General features: G+C 37.2%; 2 long non-coding RNA genes across 2 annotated transcripts; both read right to left on the reverse strand.

Moving 5' to 3' along the window:
• Window positions 1-4,113: 4,113 nt before the first annotated feature.
• LOC137480090 (uncharacterized) lies at window positions 4,114-8,317 on the reverse strand. The gene is made up of 2 exons (XR_011002700.1): window positions 7,292-8,317; window positions 4,114-6,232 (listed from the first exon to the last, which is right to left on the reverse strand). It is a non-coding gene; the product is annotated as an uncharacterized lncRNA (long non-coding RNA).
• Window positions 8,318-16,193: 7,876 nt separating this feature from the next.
• On the reverse strand, window positions 16,194-21,602 carry LOC137479581 (uncharacterized). Its single transcript, XR_011002359.1, has 3 exons — window positions 21,202-21,602; window positions 17,509-17,648; window positions 16,194-17,357 (listed from the first exon to the last, which is right to left on the reverse strand). It is a non-coding gene; the product is annotated as an uncharacterized lncRNA (long non-coding RNA).
• Window positions 21,603-24,748: the final 3,146 nt, after the last annotated feature.

A 24,748-nucleotide genomic window follows, 5' to 3' on the forward strand; every position in this document is an offset into this window, starting at 1 on the left:
ATAAAAGCCAGACGTGTTAGACCCAGCCCTGCTACCACTGAAATCACCTGGAGCTTTGCTATCGACTTTTGGGGGGAGAAGGACTCTTAGTGAAGGATTTGCCACATTTGGTGCGGATAAACAGGACCCATCCAGCCATGCAGTGGATGTGACAGCTTGAGGAGAAAGGTCTCAGTGAGAAACTGAGGTTGTGGAAGGTGGGAAGTGTGGCTGGAGCTGCACCCTGGCTTTGTACAGCTGCTGTGCCCGCTGAGCTCAGCACATCCCCAGGCTAGGGGGATGCTCTGACACCAGACTTGAGAGGGAGATGCTCTGACACCAGACTTGAGGCAAAAAGATGCTCACACACCGTGGTGAGGCTCCTGTCCTGCTGATTTTCTCCTGTTAGCCGGACCTGGCTCATGCAGTGTCAGCACGTGGAACCAAAGTGGGTCCTGAGGCAAGGAGAATGTTGCATACATAAAATTAGGCAGAGCATGCAGAAGCAGAGCACACCAGGAGAAAAGTACCATCTTTAATCTTCACTCATCTTACCCTGCACTTCCATAACACTTCTGTTAATATGTCTGAGGGGGAACTATGCCCATTATATCAACATTCCAATCTAATATGATTAATGAGTATAAAGTAAGGTTCAAGCTTTTAATTAAAAAGCTACTGAACAGTGAAGGTCTAGCTAAGTTTCTCACAAGTTGGTTATTTTATAGAATGAGATGCCCCAAAGAGGCAGTGGGCCAAAAATCTCTCCTCAGTCATATTTTGTACTCAGGTACTGACTTTGATTTATAGCAAAGAGCAGAACTGGATCTATACAGAAATGAGCACATATATATGTGCATTACAGTGTGCACATATGGTGATGCCTACATTTAAAGATTGCCTAAACTTTCCATTAATAGCCATTTTTTCCTGTTGCTTGTTAAACTGCCATACTTCTCAGAAGGATAATGCTTTTTAGGACAACTGCCACACTTTAAACATTTTCTTGTGTGTAAAAAAGACCCAAAGAAATGTTTTGACAAGGCCAAGAAAAGACTTTAGTATAAAATCTCTATAGGCTCTAGACTTCTGAGTTTCAACATTTGGATTGAAAGTGGTTGCTGTGTACTTATCAAAGACCTGCCTCTTTTGTCTTTCTTATTGAAAATAGTCCAAATTTGACCTTGTCATGGATTTTAGTTCACCCATGTCCAATAAAGGCTTGACAGAGGTTGACATATTCCATAATTTTATCATTTTATGTTTCAATTAAGTTAAAATGAAATTTACAGTATAGCTTATTTCACACATTTTTCTCTGGCCTCTGAACAGAGTATCCTCTGTCTACCTTAGCAAGGATGAAATAAAACTGAATATTTGCAACGAATAGCCAGGGTTTATTTTAGAAAAAAAAAATTACTTAAATCATCTACATTCTTAAATACAAATAATATACTATAAGGAATATGAATACAATTATTTTACCTGAATGAATAGTCCATCAAATTCTATGTCTTACTGACCAAGAATTTCAAGAAATGTGATCAAAATTGTATTCTAGAGAAGTTCAGTTTTAGGGGTAATTAGTAGTTGCCTTCTCAGTGAACCAGCAGGTTTTTTATTCTTCTTCATTTCTAGTCTATACAAAATAACTATATTAATCATGAAAAGGGAAAACAACTGACATCAAATGCCTTCCACTTTCTTTAGAATGATAAAACTAATCCATAAATGAATGAACACTGAATGGAATGGTCACCCTTCTTTTCTTTTTGTGTTTAATGGTGCTATTGAAAGTGGGCGAAAGTCACTAATTTCCATACTGAAAGCACTGAAGTAATCACAAAACAGTGTGTTGGAGGAGAGAAGGCATGGCAAGAGTTAAGAGCTGAAATCACTCACATTTAGGGCCATTTTTCATACATGAACACACTTTCCCAGAAATGTTTATGCCAAGCAAAGAAATTATTCACCTAGAAAAAAGTCACATATGGTTGAAGTAATGAGAACAGGAATATATCTATATCTATATAATCTATATAAATAATCTATATCTATGTCTATTCTAGCTATATCATCTATCTATATCTATATATATAATCTCTATATTCCTATATCCATATCTATATATCTCTATATCTATATCTATTTATATCTATATAGATGTATATCTTCTTCCTATAAGGGCAGCAGGTTTTTGTTACCTACCAGACTTTGAGAGCCTTTTCTGACCATTTCACATCTGCTCACCTAATTCAGCCAGAGGTTTTTGCTTGTCTTAGCTAAAGGAGTGAACATTTGAGGCAAGAAGTGGTTTCTAGAGTCACAGAATGGTCAGCCTGTCTTTCCCAGCTGCCAGAGGCAGGTAACCTGCAGAGCTGGGTGTTTTTCAGACATGCCTAATGCCATGTGCCAGCAGGCTTCCAAAGGCATTCCAGCTTCTCTCCCGAGGCACAGGCTGAGCCTGTAAAGGCTGCCTGCAGCAATAGTCACAGGGCTGGCAGCAGAAAATGCTGAGCAGCTGGGGGAAGCTGTTCCTTAAAGGACAGGGCTGGGCTGGGGCAGGGGTTGTTGTCTCCTGCCAAATCTGTCCCCGGTGTGAGCTGGGATTTGCAGTTTGCTCCAGCCTTGGTGTGAGCTGATGCAGCTCTCAGCAGATGATTCCCTAGGAGAGGATTCCTGCCTGGCTGTTCTGGCTGGCAGCCAAGCCTCCTCCTCTGGGTGTCTGTCTGTCTGTCTGAAGTCTTTGGGAATTGCTCTTGCAACCCAGCCTCAGCAGCTTGTCCCAGATAGTCCTCTTGGGCTCCAGAGTGGTTTTGTGGTTTGGTGTGAGAGGAGGCAGAAAACATAAAAAGCCAGCAGCTCTGGAACTGCTCTCTAACAGCATTTAAGTATTTGATAGTACTTACTTGAACCATTCTTTCCTATCTATTCTTTTTTTCTCCATAAAAATAATAAATAACCAGAGTGGTAAATTGTATTCCTGAACTATTACACAGGACTTCCATGTATGCTAAAGTTTTGATTATAGTTCAAAGGTATTTCAAAAAGTATTTGGAGGATTTTTGTTCCCCTTTTTGACCAACTCTGGTCTCATCTGACAATCCTTTTTGGCAGCATTTTGACACTCTCTTTCCTTTTTTCTTTCTTTTTCTAAAGAAAAGCTAAAGATGTAATAACATAATTTTTATTTAACTTAGTTGATGCATTGCATCTCTGCAATGACAAAGGGGAAACACCATACCAAGAGAAAATTTGTTGTATAAGTTCTCTGCAACTCATCACCTCCACATTCTTTTTCTTTGTTCCCAATTTACTAATGAGGTAAAAGAATAACAAAATGTTTCAATTTCACAGCCAATCTCAGTTTATTAAGCTCTAGTAGGTAGAATTCTTTTTTTTTTTTCTTTTCCTATTTACCTCTTTCCTATTCAGCTCTTATCCACCTGCTTGGTAAAACACATTTTAATACACCTTTAGCAGAATATCTCTAGGCTGTGTCAGTAGGATTCGTGGTCAAGTCACCCTGAGTGACTCCTCTCTCAAAGTGATTGGGCTATGTTGTATCATCTGTTGCATTAGTGCTGCCCTGGTTCTTCTGGACAATTTAATGTGCTGCAACAATTGAATTCTCCCATAAATATGTGACTAATCAAATTCTTAAGGAAGGATTTTTCCTTTCTTAAGGAAGGAAAATGCAGCAGATAGCAAAATGCAGACACATTTCACAGAAATGGCAAATACTGCACTAAATCAGACTGTTGTGCACATATTTGGTCACTGAATGAAACATTATGTACTGACAGATATTCCCTGGCAGTTCTCAGGTAAAGGTAATTCACAGATTCCATCACTGGCTGAACTCGAAAGGTCTCTAAGTGTCATATGAATATACAAAAAAAAAATAAATTAATGTCAATAGTTGTTAGTTTTCCTGCTGTTTTTGCATCTTTCTGAGAATTCTCCCTGAGTAGCTTTGATCTAAGCTACAAAATTTGGGTTTCTGGAATACAGACAGCAAATAGCTGACTGCTGAAGTATGTGCAGCTGAGTTGAAGCCCTATGGTCTCTACAGGTGTCCCGATGAGGCAGATGAATCTGACTAAAGGTAAAATAACAGAAAAATCAAAAACCTAGTGTAAATGAAAGAGATTTCTATTTGTTGAGTCAAGATTTGCTTAAACTGCAAGTTGCAGTGCTTTAAAAGCATGCTGAAATGGAGCAAGGTGCTATTGTTTTAAGTGCTGTAGGGCATTCTTCAAGTCATTTGAGGAGAATGCACTACATATTCTAAAAAAGAATATTGTATCCATTCTTGTAATGCAGGCTCATTAAGCATCAGATTGATTTATTGTATTGTTTCCTTTATAAATTATTTTCATTATGTTTTATCACAGTACATGACTACTGCCCTAAGGGAATATGCAGGAATGAGCTGAATGGCAAGTGTAATAGACTGTTTTAATTAAAATAGTGTAATGCATATTTCAGCACTATTAACAAAAACAAAACTGATTTTGTTTTCTGGGTAATTGAATATATTAAGGCCCAGGTGCTCTTTTTCTATTGTTTAACCCTCTAAGTTCAACTTCATTTGATGCTTTGAGCAGGAATTCCTGGGGAAGAGGAGAGCATAAACAGGAATTTCACCAATGAAACCTCCTTGATCCTTTCCAGTGTCTTTGAGTGAGCTCCAGACAGTGAGGAGACTGATCCACAGCAGAGAAAAACCCATTATTCCTCTGCACTTTTTAACCTGATGTTCTGTGCAGACAGCAGTCACTTGCCACCATAATTCCATTAGTTAATGAACATCTCAGGAATTTGTCAATCAAAAGAAAAACCCTTTAAAATTACAGTCAATCAATGACACCTACTCTTCTAAGCTGCTTTCTTTTCCCCCTTCTCTCTTGATTTATATTGGCTATGAGTCTTTTTCCTTCCAAGTACCAAAAGTTTACCTTTTAGCAAGAAGATGCATTGTGCCAGACAGTGACAGACACAGGCAAAATCAGGTTAATGACTTCTGAGCAGAGAAGTCAGATGAAAACAACCAACCAACCTAGAAAATAAACAGAGAGCTGGGTTATATGACCCATCTGTCCTTGAAGAGAACCATTTTGCCTTATGATTTTTGTCTACCATACCCTAAATACCAGCACCTCCCTCCTTTTCATCAATGGAATTTTCACAAGAAACTGCTGCTTTGCCATAAATATTGTAAAGGGTGATTCTGATTCAGCTCTTATGGTCCCCTTCATTTTCATCACATATCAGGATGGAATGTTGTATCAGTTCTGAGGGGTCTCTTCTTACAGCAGAGACACAGTGGATATGGAAGATCTTCTCTCCCATTTTATAGGGTGAAAAATGGTGGGTTTCCAAGTAAATAGTAAAACTCCCAGGAGGTGGTTCACCATATGTAAAGACTGCCCTATTTCCCAGGGATATGCAACTTGCTATAAAGGAATGGTATTATGAAATTAAGAAATACTAACTGTAATTTTAGCTATGTCTTTTTAAAGGAAACACTAAACCAAGCCCAGTCCAACCATCCTGAAGCAGTATGAACTATGGTAATGTCTGTCTGGGATATACATATAATTTAGAAATAAATCAAAGAGCTGAACTGAAAGATAAGTCAGAAATTCAAAATAAAGCAAAGCCAGACAGCATGAAAAGAGTTACTGCTGCTCCATTCAGTTACTCTGGGGATACCCAGACAACACTAATCATTGTACTAGTCTTAAGATGTTCCCTATAAATCTTATACCCTTTAAAATAAAATATGGGTATCTTCTTTTCCCTATCAAAGATTTTCTGTTGGAACTCATTTACTCAACAAGAGCCTTTTACAAATGATGGTCCTGCTTTTACAACAGAAGAAAGCCATAATTAAACTGGTGAGTCATCCCTCCACTGGGTTTCACAGGAAATCCCTTATTACTTTAAAGCACCTGCTGTAGCTCTTCGACTCATTTCCCAGAGAAGAGTTGCAGATACAGATTGGTTCCAAATAGTTCCCATAAAAGAATAGACCAGTGAACTGGTTTTACATAAATTTCAGTCTTTATAGTTTCTCTTCCTCTGCAATTAATGAGATCTGGCTGAATCCCCAGTTACTTCTGGGTTGTGATTTATAAAGCACAAGTTGAGATTCAGACTTTTCAAAAATGATTTCCCACATTTTTTTGTTATTAACTCATTTCTTACTGTGCATCTCTCCATGTTTCTTCTTCTTGGAACTGGTCATCTTTAATCCATTACAAGATATTTTTAATTATTAACAGTAACATGCTAAAGTGTACAGAAAATTATTTAAATATGACATGTACATTGGCTATTTCTCTATTTTGATAAATGGCTATTAACTATTTAACTTTTCAATATTCAATATTGAATCCAATCAATGCATTAAAGCAATCTAAATCATAACATTCTAAGATCAACACATTATATAATGAAGCACTATATAGAAAACATTAGATAGACAAAAAATATCGTGTGCTTATTTGCTATATGAAATTTTAAAGAGAACAAAAATGTATAAGCAAGAGAAAACAAAGCAATTAATTTAGATTCAGTGAATCAATTATTTTTATCCAAACAAAACAGAAAATTTCATTCTGAAATATGCCCAAACATTCCAAATGTGTCAGAGATTTTGGAAACTATTTTTAAGTGCTGCTCTAAATGAAGTATAATGATCAAATAATCCTAAACAAGCTGTGGTAATTTAGGCAGATAAAACATATTTCAGAATAAGGAAACTAATATTTTCATAGATAAGAATATTATAGAATCAGGATGTAGACAGTTTAGCTTTGGAAGAAGAAACAATTCTCCTTATTCATGACCAAACACAGTTTGTAGCCTCATTTCAATTGTGGTCCTTTGCTCAATACAAATAAACAGATAAGGCCCAAACTTTGAAGCAACTGCTTAGAAAATAGCATGTTCTCACTGTGCTAATAAATGCAAGTAGAAGAGGAATCAAAAGAGCTCCATGAAAAGAGGTAAGTTTAGAATTAATAAAAATCTAAACGACAAGTAACTGCCCCAGCTAATGCACTACATTTACAAAATGCAGGGTTCAAGACAGTTTTTATTTAGAGTATAACATTTCACTGCAGTTTGGAAGTAAAATAGAAGGGCTGTTTTTTGAAGGAATAACATGAAATAGTTTCACTCAAACATGTGGTCTGGGAGCTAAACTTTTATATTTTTTTTAGCTGACCCATGTTTGCAAAACACAAAAGATAATTCAGTTTGTTCAGAAACTCACTCAAACCTTTCTGGGTCAAATCTTCACCTTCGTCAGGGAACATTCCCATTGAAGTCAACCTTTAGCACTTTCTCTTCTCAAGCATCCAGCTCTGGTGTATTCTGTAAGAAAAAAAGATCCTCAGATGTTTCTCTGCCCTGTGTTCTATGGAGAACTGCTGCAAGGAGTAAAAATGGAAGCAAATACACTGAGCATCCCAGGTTGCTTTAGCAAGCTCACAGCTTCTATCACCACTGAAAAGGAATTACAATTTTTTCACAAGTAGCCAGCCTTTAATGTTTTGCTTCACCAGACATGATATAACAAAAATGCATATTTCCCTTTGACTTTTACCTCACTCTTGTAATTTATTTTCTGTTTGCATTTTTACATGTCAGTCTTGAAAACAGTTGTCCATTTGCAAAGCTCATGTAGGAGTAACCCCACTAGTCACTGTCACCAAGGGAGAATGTGCCCAGCAGACAATGGATGCTATCAGGTGTCTCCTCAAGGCTTTGCAGCCTCCTTAGAGGGTAAAGTCTTCAAGATTCAGGTAATAAGTTTTTATTCAAACTTGTATTTGCACAAGCTGTTCAGGGCTCAGCATAGTGGGTGTCATGCCTTTTGCAATCCCTGTTCTCGTGACACATTTCATTTTTATACAAAGACTTGCAGTCAAGGATTAATAATGTAACCATTAAAGCTTCTCCTCCTAGACGAGACATTGTCTACTAATCTGTGCCTGAACCTTGTCCTGCCTTTCTTTCTGTCCTTAAAAGTCAGCCAGCCTTGCTTGTCTCAAGTCAAAATGTTTGGCAAACAGAAACTCTGCTGCTCTAAGATGAGCTACTAATGTAACTTAATTTTCCATAAATAGCTTCTGCATCATCTAAGTTCAGCTATTCCTGTCTGCTAATACTGTCTGCAAACTCTGACTTGCTCATATAGAGCTTCTCTGAAGTCCAATCCACTCCAGCTAAATATGATTTTTCAGACTGAGCTTTATGCAGCAGTTTTGGCTCTGAACCAGAGCTGGAACTGGACAGCTGGAACAAGAACTGCTCTGGCAGCAGACTCAAATATAACTGCTGTGGAAGCCTGTAAGATTTTTCTATATCAAATGCACACAGAACTGAAAAATAATCACAATAAACCGTCTTTCCTAGAACTGAATGAAACATACTAATTTTTCTAATAGTCTTCTCAGTCAGTCAAGGGTGAAAATTCTTTTCCTCCACCTTTTTTAAGGAGAATGAATTCCAGTCTTGTCTTTACCATTATGGAACAGACCCTCATGAAATTAGAGCATTAAAATTAATTTACCCAATGTTTTGGTAATCCAGGATACCTCTGACCCTTAATGCACTGGTTCTTATGAAGGAATTTAGGTCATAACGAGATCCTAAGTCCTTGTGTTACATTTTACCAGAAGGATCCATTTAAAATCTTAGGTATTGAGTCTAGAAAAGACTTGGAGGATTCATCTCTGGGCTACAATCAGGCCAGCCCTATGCATGTGTGACATTCTCAGTATTTCAGACATATTTGTCTAGCCTGTTCTTAAACTAATGGTGCTCTCACCACCGCCTTTGTGTTGCAGTTCAAGATCAATTAGCCTTGTGGATTAAATATTTTCTCAGGCTGGCCTGTTTCTTATATATTGAAGTGTTATTATTTTTATCTCACTTCCAGTACAGAGAAGAACATATTTTCCATTGAGGCAAACTGCTGTGCATGTACATGAATTGTTCTGACTGTCCCTTCTTTTAGACACACCCAAATCTTTCACTCTTGTATCTGTTTATATTTTTCACTTTGCTTTGAGATCTCTTGACTTTCTTCACATTTCCTCTTAATGCTCCCACAAGACAGCTCAAGGAATCAGACACAGGTCAGGACCTGGATCAAAATACCTTTGCAAAATTCATTTAATGTCTAGAAGTAGTTTTAAAAAATAGATCAAAGGCTTAATGAAGAGAAAAAGAAAAAGAAATAAAATATTTCACAGCTTTCTTCCTCAAACAAGGTCCATTACTTTTTAACTGGGGAAATATAATTTATTTAAATAAATAATTTTAAATAACTTTAAATAATTTTAAATAATTTTATTTATTTTATTATCTCTTAACCACCTTTTTCAATTCCTTTCAATGTTTCACCATTGTTGTGATATTTTTACCCCTATTTTGGATGTTTATCCCTGTAACCACATCAGGAATGTGAGACATTCAGGAGATTTCTGAGTGGTCGGGATGGTGCTGTGAAAAATATTCCCCTGAAGAGCAGAAGCAGGGAGGAAATGATGTATAAATCTGTCTACTCTGCATTATCCTGGCCATTGGTTATCTTGCTGCTTTCAAGAAATACATTCCAACAATTCAGCCAGGTTATTCTCAGGCATAGTCAAAAAAAGAAACTATGCAACTTCAGCAATATGAACCATAAGGCTGATTCGTCATCCATTTTAGAAATTCATATGTAATTAATTTAATGAATATTTAGCTGATTAAATATATTCTTGGTAGTGTAAGCTATAGAAGAATTATTTGTCTGTACATTTAGAACAAAACTATTTTGTCTGATTGAGTTCTCAGAAAAAGCAATTTGTATTGTCCTTAATGTCCTAACATAATTTCAAAAAATACTTTTTTACTTTTTTTTTAAAATTTGCTTGTGAATTTTGTTTTGCATATTGTACAATTTATATACCTATAGTAATTTGTATACTTTTTGGACTCTGGTGGAACAAGTAACTATTTCACAACTGAAGAAAAAGCAGGAGGTATTTAATAAGGGAAAGGTGTGTCTTAGCAATGTGTTATCTAGAGGTCTGGAAATGGGATTCAATTTAAATGAAATGAAAGAACGCAACAAAGTCAACATATCTGTGCTCTGGTGCTTCTCTGAGTCATGAAACTCCCAAGATACAAAGAAGAGTTACAAATGAGACACTGAGAAAGAAACCCAGACAGGTCTTTAAAAGACACAAATTCAAATTTTACTCCTTGATAAAATGTGATTTATTGCACACAGATTACTACTCATCATAATAAAACACAACTATCTCGATAGTGGCTGATCCCAGGGAAGTAGCACAAGGAGAGATTACACCCATTCCTTCTGTATTTCATGTAAAAATATATGAAAACAATTACACATCAATAACTAATTAAATGTTAAACTGAATGCAATAAGATACCAGGCATGTGAAAGAATTTGGTGAACTGGCAAGCATCTGTACCTGCAGCTAATGCCCATTTGTTTGGGAGCCCAGCACAAAGTGATGTGATTTCTAACAGCACTTGCTTTTTTTCCTCCATTTTTGCAGCTTGACCTTCAGCAGATTAATGTGGCATTACCCTAAAAAAGCTGGAGGAATGTAAAGAGGGGTTGTATGTGCACATTAGAGTAAAACAATGTATTGTGCAGGGATTAAAAGTAATAGACTGTGTTCAAGGGAATTAGCATGATGTTATATCACTCCTTGCAAGGCTGGGACATTCACAGATTTTAATTTGTTTTGGACCATAAGATTACAAAGAATGTGAATTTCGTCTGAGATTAACCAGGTTTGTGCTAATTCACCTTCAGTAATAGGGAAGTTAGCCAGAAGTCATTAGAAGACAAAAGTCCCAGTCTTAGACCACCTTACCTGTGGACAGAGACCTCTGAGAGGTGAGAAAGACACAGTGGAAATTACTTTCTGGATGTCCCTCCTGGTTTCAGCTGGACATGGTTTTGTACTAATACAAATGAACACCATTTCATTCCACCTTTCCCACATCTTTCTATGACTTCTGGCAGTAAATGTGTCTCATGTTTATGTACCAGATTCTTATAAATGCACACATATATCATATAAAACAGAGTATTCATAGGAGTGGCATTAAACCAGAGAGGATCTGTTTTCTCTTCACTGCTGTGATGTGCTTAGGGCTAGCTGCTTTATAAAAAAATATTACCTTGCATCCACTATATCTCTTGTAAAGCCATTTGAGTACACACAGGTGCTTTACACATCCAGCTCTGCAAAGTGCATTGCTTTGGTTAAGACAGATGTGTAAACACATGATCAAAGCAAATGGAACTTGCTCTGTACCCTATCAATATGTGCTATTCCCTGTCCTTTAGTTGGAGAGCAGTGGTTTTCTCTAGCATCTCACTGATATCTGCACAGGGTAGATAAGTCTAGTACTGCCTCCCTCACAGCTCAGGTGGAAAAAATGTCATGGTTCTACACAAACAGAAGCGAGCTTACCAGGACTGGTCACAGAAGAAGTGGATTTTTATCCTCTGGGAAAAAAAATCCAAATTTTTATTCAGAGCACAGAAAAAAAACATTAGTAGCATGTATCTTTCCTATACTCCCAGACACAGGGAGATTCTCAATTTGAATGTGATTGTAGAATTATTTTGCCATGGCAGAAGTGTCTCTGGCACTTTTAAAAGTTCATCTACATAAGGCCCAAATTAACAGACATCTTAATTCTTCAAGAACAGAATAACAAGGACTGCACTTCTGTTTTAAAGACAAAGAAATCATGCGGCTTGATGGGAGTTCTACCTTCCTCACTCTTCTGTGTATTTGAAAATAAGAGTATGGAAATGACCCCTAAACTCTTGAGCTTGAAGACCGAGTCTGCAGTTTCTTGCTTGAATGACAATTGAATTACCATATAGGCTTATTGAAATATTATAAACAGAGCATTTATTCTGAGCTGTAAAATAACTGCTGAATCATTCTATGCAATGGTAGAAATAAAAGCTGGTAAAATGTATTTAAAGCACATAAAACACAATTAGAGATGCAGATTAGCCTTGAGGAACGAGCTCAACAAGAACCCAAATGAATTAACTTCAGACAAGTTTCACTAAGAGCTTTATGATATTCAGACTTCAGCAGTGTTTCTCTCCAGAACAGATAATTAAAGAATTAAGTCATGGTATCTATTTGCTAACTCTGGCACTTCTTGGTCTGGTATCATGCTACTCCCATACTCATTTCTGTGCCAACATATCAGCCAATTTGGCTTTCACTTCTCCAAAAAAAATGAGGTAAATTAGAAATCAGGGAGTAGGGAAAATTGTAGTAAATGCCTCCTGCAGAAACTGTGTCTAAGAGTTGTTACAAGTACTCTCATCCTAAACTGGTATCTACCCTCTGTGGATAAAGGACAATGATTTATGCCAGATATGCAATCTGGTCTCTGCCTGTAAATGTGTCTCTTGCTCATGGGCTCAGGCTGAGCTCTGTGCAGGCTCAGGCACTGCTAAAAGGGGGACAAGAGGATAGAGATTACCATGTGCACTGTTAAAATTGTGCAAAATAGAACTGGAAGAAACCAACAAAGTTCTCAGCAATACCTAACACTTAGTTTGCATGCAAATTACTTTTCAGGATAAGGGGTACCTGAATGTGCCAGGTCGTCCCTCTGTCTGATCTTTCTTGATGCTCTACTGTGGACAAATACAAGTGACTAGAATGAGTGAAATTCAAAACAAGCAAGATGGAAGTTACATCATCCCCTGCTCAAAGAACCAACCCACAACAAACAAAAAACAGCCCAAACAAACCACAGTAAGAGAGATGTCATAAACCAAAACTTTAAATTCAATTTAACAATGCATTTAAGTAAGTGGCAGTGCAAGAATATATAGAATACAGTGATTCAGCAGAGCTCTTACTGTAGGTAGGAATGGCTGATAACTATGCCCACCGTGCTATCACCTCAAGTTCCCAAGATGTTACTGAACAAGGAGTTTTATTGGTAATAACCTTCATGAAAATTGAGTAGAAACATTATTTTTAAGCAAGTGCTCAGCAAGTGGGCATCAGTACTGAATTAAAGGTACTTGGCTCAGGCCTTTGTATTTTTCTGATAAATAGTTCAGAAGTAACACTCCTGGAAAACTGACCCCAGGTATTCCCTCACTGGCACTTCAACCTTTTCACTGGGTCAAGGATGTGATGTGTAGAAGAGAGAAGGATGAATGTGAGCAGCAGCTTTTAGTGCTGCTCTGAACCCCACTGGGTGGGATGGGCAATTTATTGGAACTGGACGATAAGAGAGCAAGGTCATGAAGCTTAGCACCATCTCCTTGGTTCTGACTCCCTTGTGAATGATAAGGATGTTAGGACTCAGGACCAAATATTGTTAATAGTTTAAAACGGAGGAAATAACTGGAATTTCCTTCTGTGGAGCTGTATAAATTTCTTCTAAAAAAACTTAATAAGCATTTGGCATGCTCTAAGCCTGCCCTCACTGCTGCCTTGTAATCCTTTCTGTCAGGTACTGGTGATGTCTTTTGGAATTAAAACAAAGACATTCAAAGAAACACAGAACAGAATCTTTTACTCAGCAATAGCTTTGTCAGGAACAGTTTAACTCCCCAGTCTTTTTGAGATAATTGTTTACTAAATGAGTCACCATATCTCCATGTCACTCAGGTTACTGTGCATTGTTTAAGACAGTCTGTAGCTATTTACAAATGTAATATAAATTACATAAGTGAAAAAAAATATTTTGTGTAACAAATCATAAATATAATAACATTTTTTCTCCTTCAAGACCAAGGGAAAATGTGAAGTGGGCAGACAGACTATATTATGAATAGAAAATATATTATATTATCTGACCACATTTCTTTCTTTGAACTTCTGATAATCTAGTCCAGAAGAAGAAGAAATTTCTGCCTCCTCTCAACATTATATTGATGCCTTTTCCTGGTCTTAAAGAATTGAGAGCCAGACATGGTTAAGGGATAGGGGTTTTTTACCTTGGTTTTAATAGGGATCCTTAGGGTTCACCATTTCACCAAGGAGGGATGTGCCGCAATGCAGCCACACGACAGATGGAGTACACAATTTATAGACCTTACAAATTAGCATATGTAACAAGGATGGCCCAGTGGGAGGCCTGGATAAATGGTGTGATACTCCCTAATCTGAGGAATTCCCCACTGGATGGGCAGAGTCTTCGTTTACAGGACGTGCTTTAGAGAGGACTTTGGTGTCCCAAGATAGCGTAGGGTTTTCCGGCCTCCTATCCCTTTAGGATGTTTGGTTTCCTGGTCTAATAAAATACTAAGACTATGCTAAGTTATCAGACTTAAGGAAATACAAATACACGTGCTAAGAATACTGAGGATACATAAGAGTTACAAAAAAGGTATATACAAGAAAAGGCAAAAAATCATCTTGCCATCAATATGGCAGCTGTTTTCTTCTTTATTCCACATGGAAAACGCACTGCTAAAACTACTAAACTACTTAAGTTTAAAGCTAAGCAAAATTGAGGCCCTCGTGGCATAGGAAAATACTAAACTTTTGAGATTCATGTTTTAAATTAGGACATACAGTTGAAAACTGAAAATATTCCAAGGAAAAAATAGACAAAAATATTGCAATAATTTTTATTTTAAATAGGATAGGAAAAAATACAGGTATTTTCACATCAGCCTGAAATGGCTGGCATCACACACACAAACACACACACACACACCCACACACATACATGCACACACACAGAGACTCCTACCATTTCAGTTTAATAGTTAATTTTTTTCTAGTTATTTTCAGACAGCTTCCTGGAATTTAGGGTAAAGTCCTGATACCTTTTTTTCTGTTTGGTTTTTTGTTGGTTTGTGTTGTTGCTATTGTTGTTGGGTTTTTTATAATAGTACCTAAAATTTCTTTCGGAAAATTGAAAATATTTGCAGAAAACTCAATTTTGTATCCATTAAGGAAAAAAAAAGACCAAAACAATCCCAAACTGAGTACTTGATAAAATTACTGCCTTGTGTTCAAATTATAACAACACTGGTGTTCACTCCACAGATTCTGCTCATGGGCATCCCAAAACAAAGCAAAGGTTGACCAGTCTGCCAGATGTACCCACGACAAGAACAACAGCAAATTTATACAGTTCCCATGTGTCAAAATGAGCTCAGGCACATAATCAACCAACAATGAAAACAACCATGAATGAGAAATTACTTTTTGTAAAACAGCTAAATAGTCTCCAAATTTTCAGTCCTGCACCTCATGGACCTCCCGTCCTCCTCATGTATTTCCTACACTTAGAAAATATCCTCAGAACAAAACTTGGGAAATAAAAATACATCTTTTTACTGGATATAGAGGGATGTGTTCCATAGATTCAGTAAAGGAATTGAGTTTATGGGACATTTTAATGTTCTCTGCTTTCATTTTAACTAGCTCCCCACAGTTCTTGGCTGACTTTCTTTGTTCTCCGCCCTGCTGCAAAGGCTAGGGACTTGATATAAAACACTGTACTCTGAAGGAAGGAGAAGAAATTACTAAATCATGTAACCACTTCTCTTTTTTATACTGAACTTGGATCAATCGTTACCAATCTTTACATAGCCAGAGGTTTGCTGCTCCTTTTCAGATCTGAAGAGGTATTTGCCTGGTTTTTTTCCAACTCAAACTGTCTGATGAAAGATGCTCTCCATCCTGCACTTATATCCTTGGAGCATGGTTACAACAATACTACTGCAACAGACAGAAGAAATTGTATGGCCCTGTGTATCACCTGAGGAAAACCAGTAGCTCAGTAAACTTTTACCTTCTTTACTCACTGTTCTTAAAATCATGGAGACATATTGATAATGCTTTAGGTCTAAAAGGCCTAAAGCCCTTGGGAGGTCTTTGCAAGGAGAAGGGATAAACTTCACTTACTGCAAGACAGATTAGAGAGGATCTCATATATGAGATCCCAGATAGTGTCCTGACTCGAGCAGAGAGAGAAAATCAAGTGTAGGGCCTGTGTTCAGTTTTCTGTCTGCAAATGGAGATGGTGCATGACCGTTTTTCACAAATGATGTTCAAAATCACTGATACAGAGAAAGGCTTTCCATTGATTTCAGCAGCCTTTGAACCATGTTATCAATGGGAAAAGAAAGAAAAAAAATAAATTAACTAGCCTATACTTAAGACAACAGGGGCACAGAGAGGTGTTTTTTAGACCACTAAAAAACCTACCTGATCTTTATGCATATTTTGCTTTGTTTCAGAAAATCTTGGCCTTGCTAGCCTAAGTGTCATGTGGTTTTCTTAAGATTTAAATACCCAAGGAGTGTTGAAATGAGATCTAATCTCATAAATCACCCAGGCAGTTCTGCAAGCATTCACATCTTGTTCCTTTCACTGAGGTGAGGTTCAAGCCTGGTTAGACAACTCAGGTATTCTGCATCCCAGAGTGTTCTGTCAGCACCTGCCTCTTGCTGCCCATCAGGGCCCACTGGTTCAAAGCTGAACCATTCCTTAGGGATAATTTTACCCGTGGAGCTCAACACCATTTCCTGATTCCTCAGCTTAGGCCCCTGCCTTCTGTTTATTCTTGGGTTTTGAAATCTAATTTGCTGTATAGCACAAGCCTCATTGACTATAGTAGCACAATCCTAGTATTTAAGTAAATTAGTTGATAATTACTTCTAATGTACAGCAAAGTATTTTTAGGAAATCTAGATTGTTTTCTTTATTTTTGCTAAAATGCTATTCAAGGAATCTAGATGGCATTCATTTTAATTAGAAGGGTATTATTCAGAACTAATAAAATACATGAATAATAACATTTTTCTGTTGCTAATAAAACACATGTACTTTTGCATTTGTTCTTTTTCCTTTAAAATATGCTCTTAAGCTGCAGTCAAATAGGTGCCACCTATTTGATTAATAATGGAGTATGCTAATTTTATTTAATTTCAACATTTTTGGACAGAATAGTCAGCTCCCTTATTCAGAAAAATGAGCTAATTTGAAAAAGCAGGGACAAATTTCAGAAAAGTGCTTCCACAGGATGATTTCCCTGACTTGTGCATGCCCTGTTTCCCATGAATTACCAATCACATTAACTTTTCGATGGCTCCATTGCATTGCTGGACAGGCTGGTGGAGTGATGCAGAGATGCTGTTCATCCAAATTATAATCCAGCAAAGCAGTTAAGTGTATGAATACCTTAAATATCTGTACTTCACTAAAATCCGTTCAACTACTCACAGGTTCACCTCTGTGTGTGTTTTGTTGGAAGGAAGCCACAATTACCAATCTGCTGAAGTAGACCTTAGTAAAATATATTGAGAGGAACCATCTCTGTGAATAAAAATAACACTTTAGGAATGTGTTAACCATAAAATTACTAGAATTTAATTTTCTCTATCATTATAGAAAAAGGTATTAAGAAATCTTTCCACAAATGTCTGTGTAGTCTGAGCTGACTCTTGAGACTTAATACATAACTCACCCCCATGGCCTTTCCAGTGATGCCCATTCTCAGTCTTTTGGTCTTCATTTTAACACAATTCCCTCTGTCTTAACATAACTCTAGATCCACAATGTAGTAGGGTCTTCTGAGACCTCTTGAAAAGTCTGTTGCTATTCATTCTCTCTGAAATGAGGCACAAATATTGATGCTTTCATTCATGAGAGTCCTCCAAGATATAACACAGCTTTTTTACTTGCTTTCCTTCAGAAGGGACACTTGAGATGGTGCATGATAGTTTTTCACAAATGATGTTCAAAATCACTGATACAAAGAAAGGCTTTCCATGGATTTCACAAGCCATTGAATCATGTTATCAATGGGAAAAGAAAGAAAAAAACCAGCATCTGCTGGTGCCTTATGGGCTTTTTAAAATAGTATCTCCTCTTTTCCTTAATTTTACAGAAGTCTCCTTACTCCTGGTGATATCCCACACCTACCATGCATGGAACCAGTGCAGTGGAACAAAGAGCAGCCTTAGCAGCAGCCACCAACATGCTACCACTTCAACTAAAGAGAAGGGAGGAGCTTTGTGAAGAAAAGTGACATTTTTATTGGTTTGGAAAGTACTTATTCAAAACTATTAGAATTTGGGTAAAATTCCAATATGCTGGCTGAGATTAATTTTATATATTTTTAAGTAATCTGATGATTCCATACTTGGTATGCACTGAACATGTACTATGTTTTTCTTTTCTTATGGTTCTGTTACTCTCTGAGCTGACTTGTAACTTAAACAAACTTCTTGTATTTCACACAAGTATGCAGTAATATAAGTATGCAGGTCAAGCAACTCTAAAATAAATGGGGAAATAGAAATTATTTTCCTTACATGGGAGTTGGAAACGGTGGAGTCTTCAGTCGTGCTCCTTCAGTGGACAAAAAGGACAGACTGAAATCTATACTGAATGATATATTAAATATTGGATTTATATCAGAGAGGATGGGAGAGAGAAAACAGAGTCATACTCATTATATTATTGCTATTTTCCAGCACACAAACTGTAATGAAATGATTTTGTTTAATAGAACTTAGGTTAAGGTACATATTTTAAGCTAGATCATTACATCCTCCAACCAACTGTACCTGTACTTGAGAAAGCATCATAATGACTCCAAGACTGATAGGATCATTCTACTAGATTTTGAAACGAATTTACACCTCAATTTTTCTTTGTTTTAGGTGGCTGGGTAAGTATTAGAAATTTAGTGAGCTAGCAAGACTCAGAAATAAGTATGTACTGTTTTGTCAGAAACAGGCAGCAGTGCCACCCCATCTCTGGAGTCAGTGCTTTGTCTCTCATCTGTGGATGTTCATTCCCATCAAGCATGTTCACTGGAGCTAGAATAACTCCACAGCTGCTGGTCATCTTTTGTGTCTGGGCAAGGGCAGGAAGTCATGTTCCTTCACGAGCTCCTGCTGTAGCTTCATGCTGCAGTGTCAGAGAGATGCTGACAAAGTCAGGAGCCCATGTGACACTGAAGCTGTTGCTCCTGTCTTCCACAAACCAGGGCTTTTCTCCACAGAGCCACAAAAGATGTAAAACTGTCAAGAAGATGTTATTTACAGACAGGGCAAATATGTAGAAATAAAAGGGTCTCAAATGAACTATAACCAACTTCTTTTCACTACTTGTACTGGCTTTATAATAAAATTTCCAGGTTTACAGATAAATTTTTCCTTTGTAGAAAAACCTGGGAAATTCTGTTAGCAGAAGAGTGACCTCCCTTAGAGTATATGAGATTGAAAAACTGTACAAAAACTATACTTCACTTCACAATAGCTCATTATATTTCAATTTTATTTAATTTAAAGCTGTGTGGTTTATAATCAATGAAGTTCCTTTGCTGAAGAGAAGGAGGTTTTAGCTTCAGAACAAATACACAGCATTTTTTCATTTACTTAATCTTGTGCTGTAGGTGGTCAGTTCCAACTGCTGCATTTGGCACTGGAAATTTGTCTAGTTTAAAGCCAAGTAAAACAGGCAGAGAATAGCTAAATTGAAAAATTGAATTTAATATGTTAAGTATTATGCTGCAGTTTACATAATATCAGTGCTCCCTAGGGTTATGTATTATCACAGTAGTGTTCTTTGACACAGATTGCTATGAACCAGAAGTGATTCAAGGGCAGGTAGAAACACTGGGTTTGCTCTTGGGCCAAACAATATTGAAACAAGTACTGCACTTGCTGCTCTACAGGACCTGAACATTGATCAGTTCAGTGCTGGGTGGCAGCCTGAATACTTCCTTGCACTTAGTAAGTTCTGCAGAACATTGCACATTTGTCCTGTGCTGGGAGAGCTGCAAAATGGCTTGGGTAAAACAAGCCCTGGGACATATTTCAGTGCCTTTGGATGGCCAGGCTCCTCCATGGAGCAACCCACACTGATCCAATATAACCATGGTGCTTCCAGGAGCTGAGAACCCAGCCTAGACCTTTTTGATCTGTCTTTAACTGTCCTAGTCAGCAGTCTTTTCCTGGACAAGCTGTTTGGTTTGTGTATTGCAACAGGTGAGTTCTCACAGACCAACTCTCATCAAAAAGTGTGAATTTTGAAACATTTTTTGTGCTACTTTGTTACTTAGCAGTGACCCCCCCCCATCTAAAGCATTAGTTTCCTTCTAGGGAAACTCCCTTTTTTCAGGAAAAAGCTTAGAACTGTCCCAACTCACTGCAAAGATCACAGCCTTGAGGGAATTTTCTCCCCTTGAGCCTGGGCAACAATAAGCCTAACATGGGTTTAATGGGGAAGTAGAAAGTTGACCCTGGCCCCATTTTAAAGGAGAGCTTTGTGTGGTTCATTCCTGGAGTCAGATGAGTGCCTTAGAGACCAGAGTCACAAACTGCTTAGAAATTTCATAAACTGGAACAAAGCACAAGATAAATGAAAATAAGCAAATTCATCCAAATTTATTATGACTATCAAGTGTTACTTTTAACTCCAAATTATGCCACCAGACCTGTAGCATAATATTCTGTATTTATATTATCTGCTCATCAAATATTAATTTCCTTTCAAACCAAGAGTCTGAGTCCACTTTGAGTTCAAAGACAAATTCAAGAAGCATTTGGACAATGCTTCCAGGCACATGGGAAATCTTGGGGTGTCCTGCACAGGGTCAGGGTTTGGACTCAGTGATCCTGATGGGTCCCTTTGAACTCATCGTGTTCTGAGATTCTAGAAAAAATTCTCACAATGGGAATTCAATTGGAGGAAAACTGGGCCTAAGTTTGCTATTTCTCCAGAACCATTAAAATGTTAAATGCTATAAAGATTTTATATTTTTGACATCTAAGCAGAATAAGTAGATGAGCAAATAATTTTTTCAGTTAGCTTAGAAAAATGCTTGTCTTCTTAATATCTGAAAATGACAGCGTTGCAGTTCTAGTCTCACTTTATCCATCACTTCTAATTGCAGAGTAGAGTGCTCCTTTCTCAACTGCCTGTAACTTCTGTGGTCTTTTATTTCACTGCAAAAAGGGTAGAAAAGACACTACTCAATGCTGTTTAATCCTTAAACTGCTATATTTAGTTCTTGGCTTTTGAAAACTGATATTTATTTTACTCTATGGCTGCTATATTTTCTAATGGATATCGTTACACAGAAGAGGAAAATTACAGTTCTAGTTAAGAATAAAAAGTGAAAATTCATCATTTTATTTTTCAGTACTCCCCATGCTGAACAAATAGTGTTGTCCAAATCCAGTGAAATTCTATCAAGAAGGCTGCATTGGAGTCTGGGAAAATTATCATCCTGAAGAGTAACTCATATCTCCAGAAATCAGCAGACCCTTTAAATAGAAACACCAGCTAGTACATGCAGAGCAGTATTTATCTGGGCTCTCTCCCCTGCCCAGAATCAAATGACTTTGGAATTAAAGCTTGAAAAATGATAAGTTGCAATGTTTAGGGAAAAAAAAATCACTATAGTACAGGTCAGTGAAAGAAATAATGAGAATACAGAAAGATATTCAGAATAGTTTTACTGTACCAAATTCACATTAGCTGATTGGTCATATATAAATATTTATGACAGAAATTGCAGAGATATGGAAAGCAGGGGTGGAGCTGGAGAGAAAGAGATGATCAGATTTGTGTGTGCGACAGGACAGGATTGTTCCTGCTACTCTGGCTGCGCACCTTTGCAAAAGGGGGATCCCTCTTACTGATGGCAGTAGCTGAATGTAGTAAGAGCTGTCCCTGGCCCAGCCAGGATTTTATTTCATGCAAAGCTGAACAGCCTGGGGCAGGGTTTGAAAGGGTTATCACAGAGGGTGCATCAACTTCTGAGTTTCTGACCATAGGTCATGGAGAACCTGGGACAAGAGAAGGAGCAGGTGAAGAGCAAGTGGAGATACTCCAGCTCATAAATTCAGTACATTTGTGTGCCAAAGTGGGCATGGAGGAAGCTATGAAGCACCATTTCATTAAAATTACTAAATACTTGAAATTTATTTATATAATTATCAATATAATTATTAATTTATGAATACATTTATTCCCTTTGCAGTCCCATTTCTGGTGCTCTGCCAGTAAGTTAATTATCCCTCTTTTGTGAATTTGATCACAAAGAACATTGATTATTTGGAATGACCGTTCCTATGTCAATTCTGACCATATAAATTTGAAATTGCTCAACCACTATATTCTCAAAATGGATTGGTGTCATTCTTTGTATCATTTTATATGCTTCAAATTAGGGTTTTCTGCATCAGATTTAGGTGTATATCTTCTTGCTTCTGTTTCTTGAAAATTGAGCTCATATTGAGATCACCATCAACAAATCCCACATCCCCTTCTTCAGGGCTGCATTGCAGCCTCTGGTCCCCCAGTTCATAAGTACATCAAGGATTACACCACCCCAGGTGCAGAACCCAGCAAAATTGCTCTCAGTAGAAATTGCTTTCCATAGACATAAGCAAAGAGTTATATTAAATATATATCTTCATTATTTTTACACTGAACAAATTATAGTGCAAACTTCTTCCCAAGCTGTGGGATAAGAGACAATGAAACTTACTGTGAGAATTTTGTATCACAGCTCACTGCAAGATGAGCATACCTGTTAGCTGTTTCCAGATATTTGTTGATGAACTGATGTTGTCTCATCATTATCCTGACATTTTTAATTCCTTTCTTCCAGGATAAACAACATCTTTCTCTGTTCCGCTTTTCTAAAAAAGTATATAAAGCAAAGATATTTTTCTAAGTTAGTCAATGGATATGCTATGATAATGTGTTTAAAATTCACTGTAAGTAATTTTGTTGATGTCATTATTATGAGACAGTCTATAAATTAAATTGTATTGTATTGTAAATCTGCCCAGTAGATCAATACATATTATGAAGGACCAAACTAATTTATTTCGCCTCCATCTTAAATGAAATACCTAAGTGGTCTGAGATTAAAAATTGTTTCAAATAAATAATCCAAAGAGATAATTTCTTTTTTTTTTTTTTTTGGATGAAATTAAAAAAAAAAAGAAGGAATTAAGAAAGACAAGACATATCTGAAAGAGTAATAATAATTTACTCTTTTTCTAACCTTATTGCATGATGATTTTACAGTAGCACAAGCATGTGAGGGAAGAAGGGAGTTGGTACTATGGCACTTTGTACAGATATCCTTTGTGTCAGGTGCTAGATCTCTCTGTGTGTTGGTGCTAGACACTGCTGACAGGAGCTGAAGGCACAAAGGAAGGATTGCAGTGTTTTGTCCTAGCCATGATTTGTGTGCATTTCTACACATGCTCATCATGCCTGAACTGCAGTGCAGGCTGAGCCCACCCAGTGCCCATCCCTGTTCTCACAGCAGGGTCTGGAAGATGCTCCAATTGTTCAGCTGCTTAACAGAGATGTTAATTTAACATCTGGGAAATTAACCAAGTGGTATGGGCATGTGTTAAGTCAGAGAATTCACTAAGATCAAGACACTTTAAACACTTTGTACCAAAATTTGATGTCCTATTAACTTCGAGGTGGGGTCTGGGGTGTCTTCTGGTGGAATGCATGTGAACTCTTCTGCTGGTTAAAGGCAAAATGCATTGTCAGGTCAGTTTAGGCATACTAACAATTCCATAGCCAAATAGTGCCTGCAATCTTTTAACTACCACAGGTACAGCCTCCTGTGCTGCTAGCACAGTCACCTAGAACTACCAGACAAAATATTTACAAACATTTGAACTATTGTTGCCCTATTAGACCAAAAGCTGCTGCTAGATTGGATCTCAGATTGGCATGCTATTGCTACAGCTTGCTGAAATGAAAAAAAAATATGTTTGGGAGCTGTCTATTTTTAAACAGCTCAGTTTTCAGATCTCTCAGATTGGGTGCTTGCCCCAGAAGTAATTTGAAATTACCTAAACCATTTGCAATTTCTCTGTACTTTGGCAGCACTGGAATAAACGTATGACTCTTGCTAAGTCATAGGATACAATGTTTATTCTGAGATGTCTTGCACTTTCCATTTCAGAAAATCAGATCATTGTTTGCTGGCATTGAACTGAACATGGAGTACTAATTTCTGCCAGGAAAGTCCTGAATTTGGCTGTTAAATGAGAGGGCACCTGGATAGTTCTTACTTATATATACACATATTCAAAACAAAGGGCATTTAAAAAAAATTCACATTTAACCTTTTTTCCTGGAGTTGCAAGTGAGAAAGTGATTAGTCTTCACATTCCTTCCTTAAGTGCACAAGAAACAGCAAATTAATAGTGAAAATCAAGTATTCAGGTTACTGTATCCTGTTCTTTCAACTTATTTTTATTTATGTGGTTATGGGCTAGGAATTATCTTTTCCTGTTCCTTCTCTTAGACATCTATGATGTTTCTCCAGGCTGTGCTTAATCTGTTATTTTTCTGCTGAAACATCTATGCTCACATCTGTCATGCTCTGTCATATCTCCCTTCTTTCACTGCTGCAAGATCTCCATCTCTGGTTTCCCTAAATTTCAAAGTCCTCTATCCAAATCATTTAATTAAACCTGTATTTAAAATATGTCCCTCAGCAACTTGGGCTTGATCAGCTTGACCACTCTGAACCATCAATTACCCTTCTTTTATCAAACTGGGTTCAGGCTTTCAACCTTTATCTTAAGGCATCTTAAGTCTTTCTGCAATCCATCTGTTTCAGTCTCCCAGACTGAGATTTATTAAAAGTACTCGGGCATTTAAAGATGAAAGAATGCATCTGAGTGAATATTCAAAAGCAGCAA

Source organism: Anomalospiza imberbis, chromosome 10 (assembly GCF_031753505.1).
Source record: "Anomalospiza imberbis isolate Cuckoo-Finch-1a 21T00152 chromosome 10, ASM3175350v1, whole genome shotgun sequence".
Taxonomy (NCBI): domain Eukaryota; kingdom Metazoa; phylum Chordata; class Aves; order Passeriformes; family Viduidae; genus Anomalospiza; species Anomalospiza imberbis.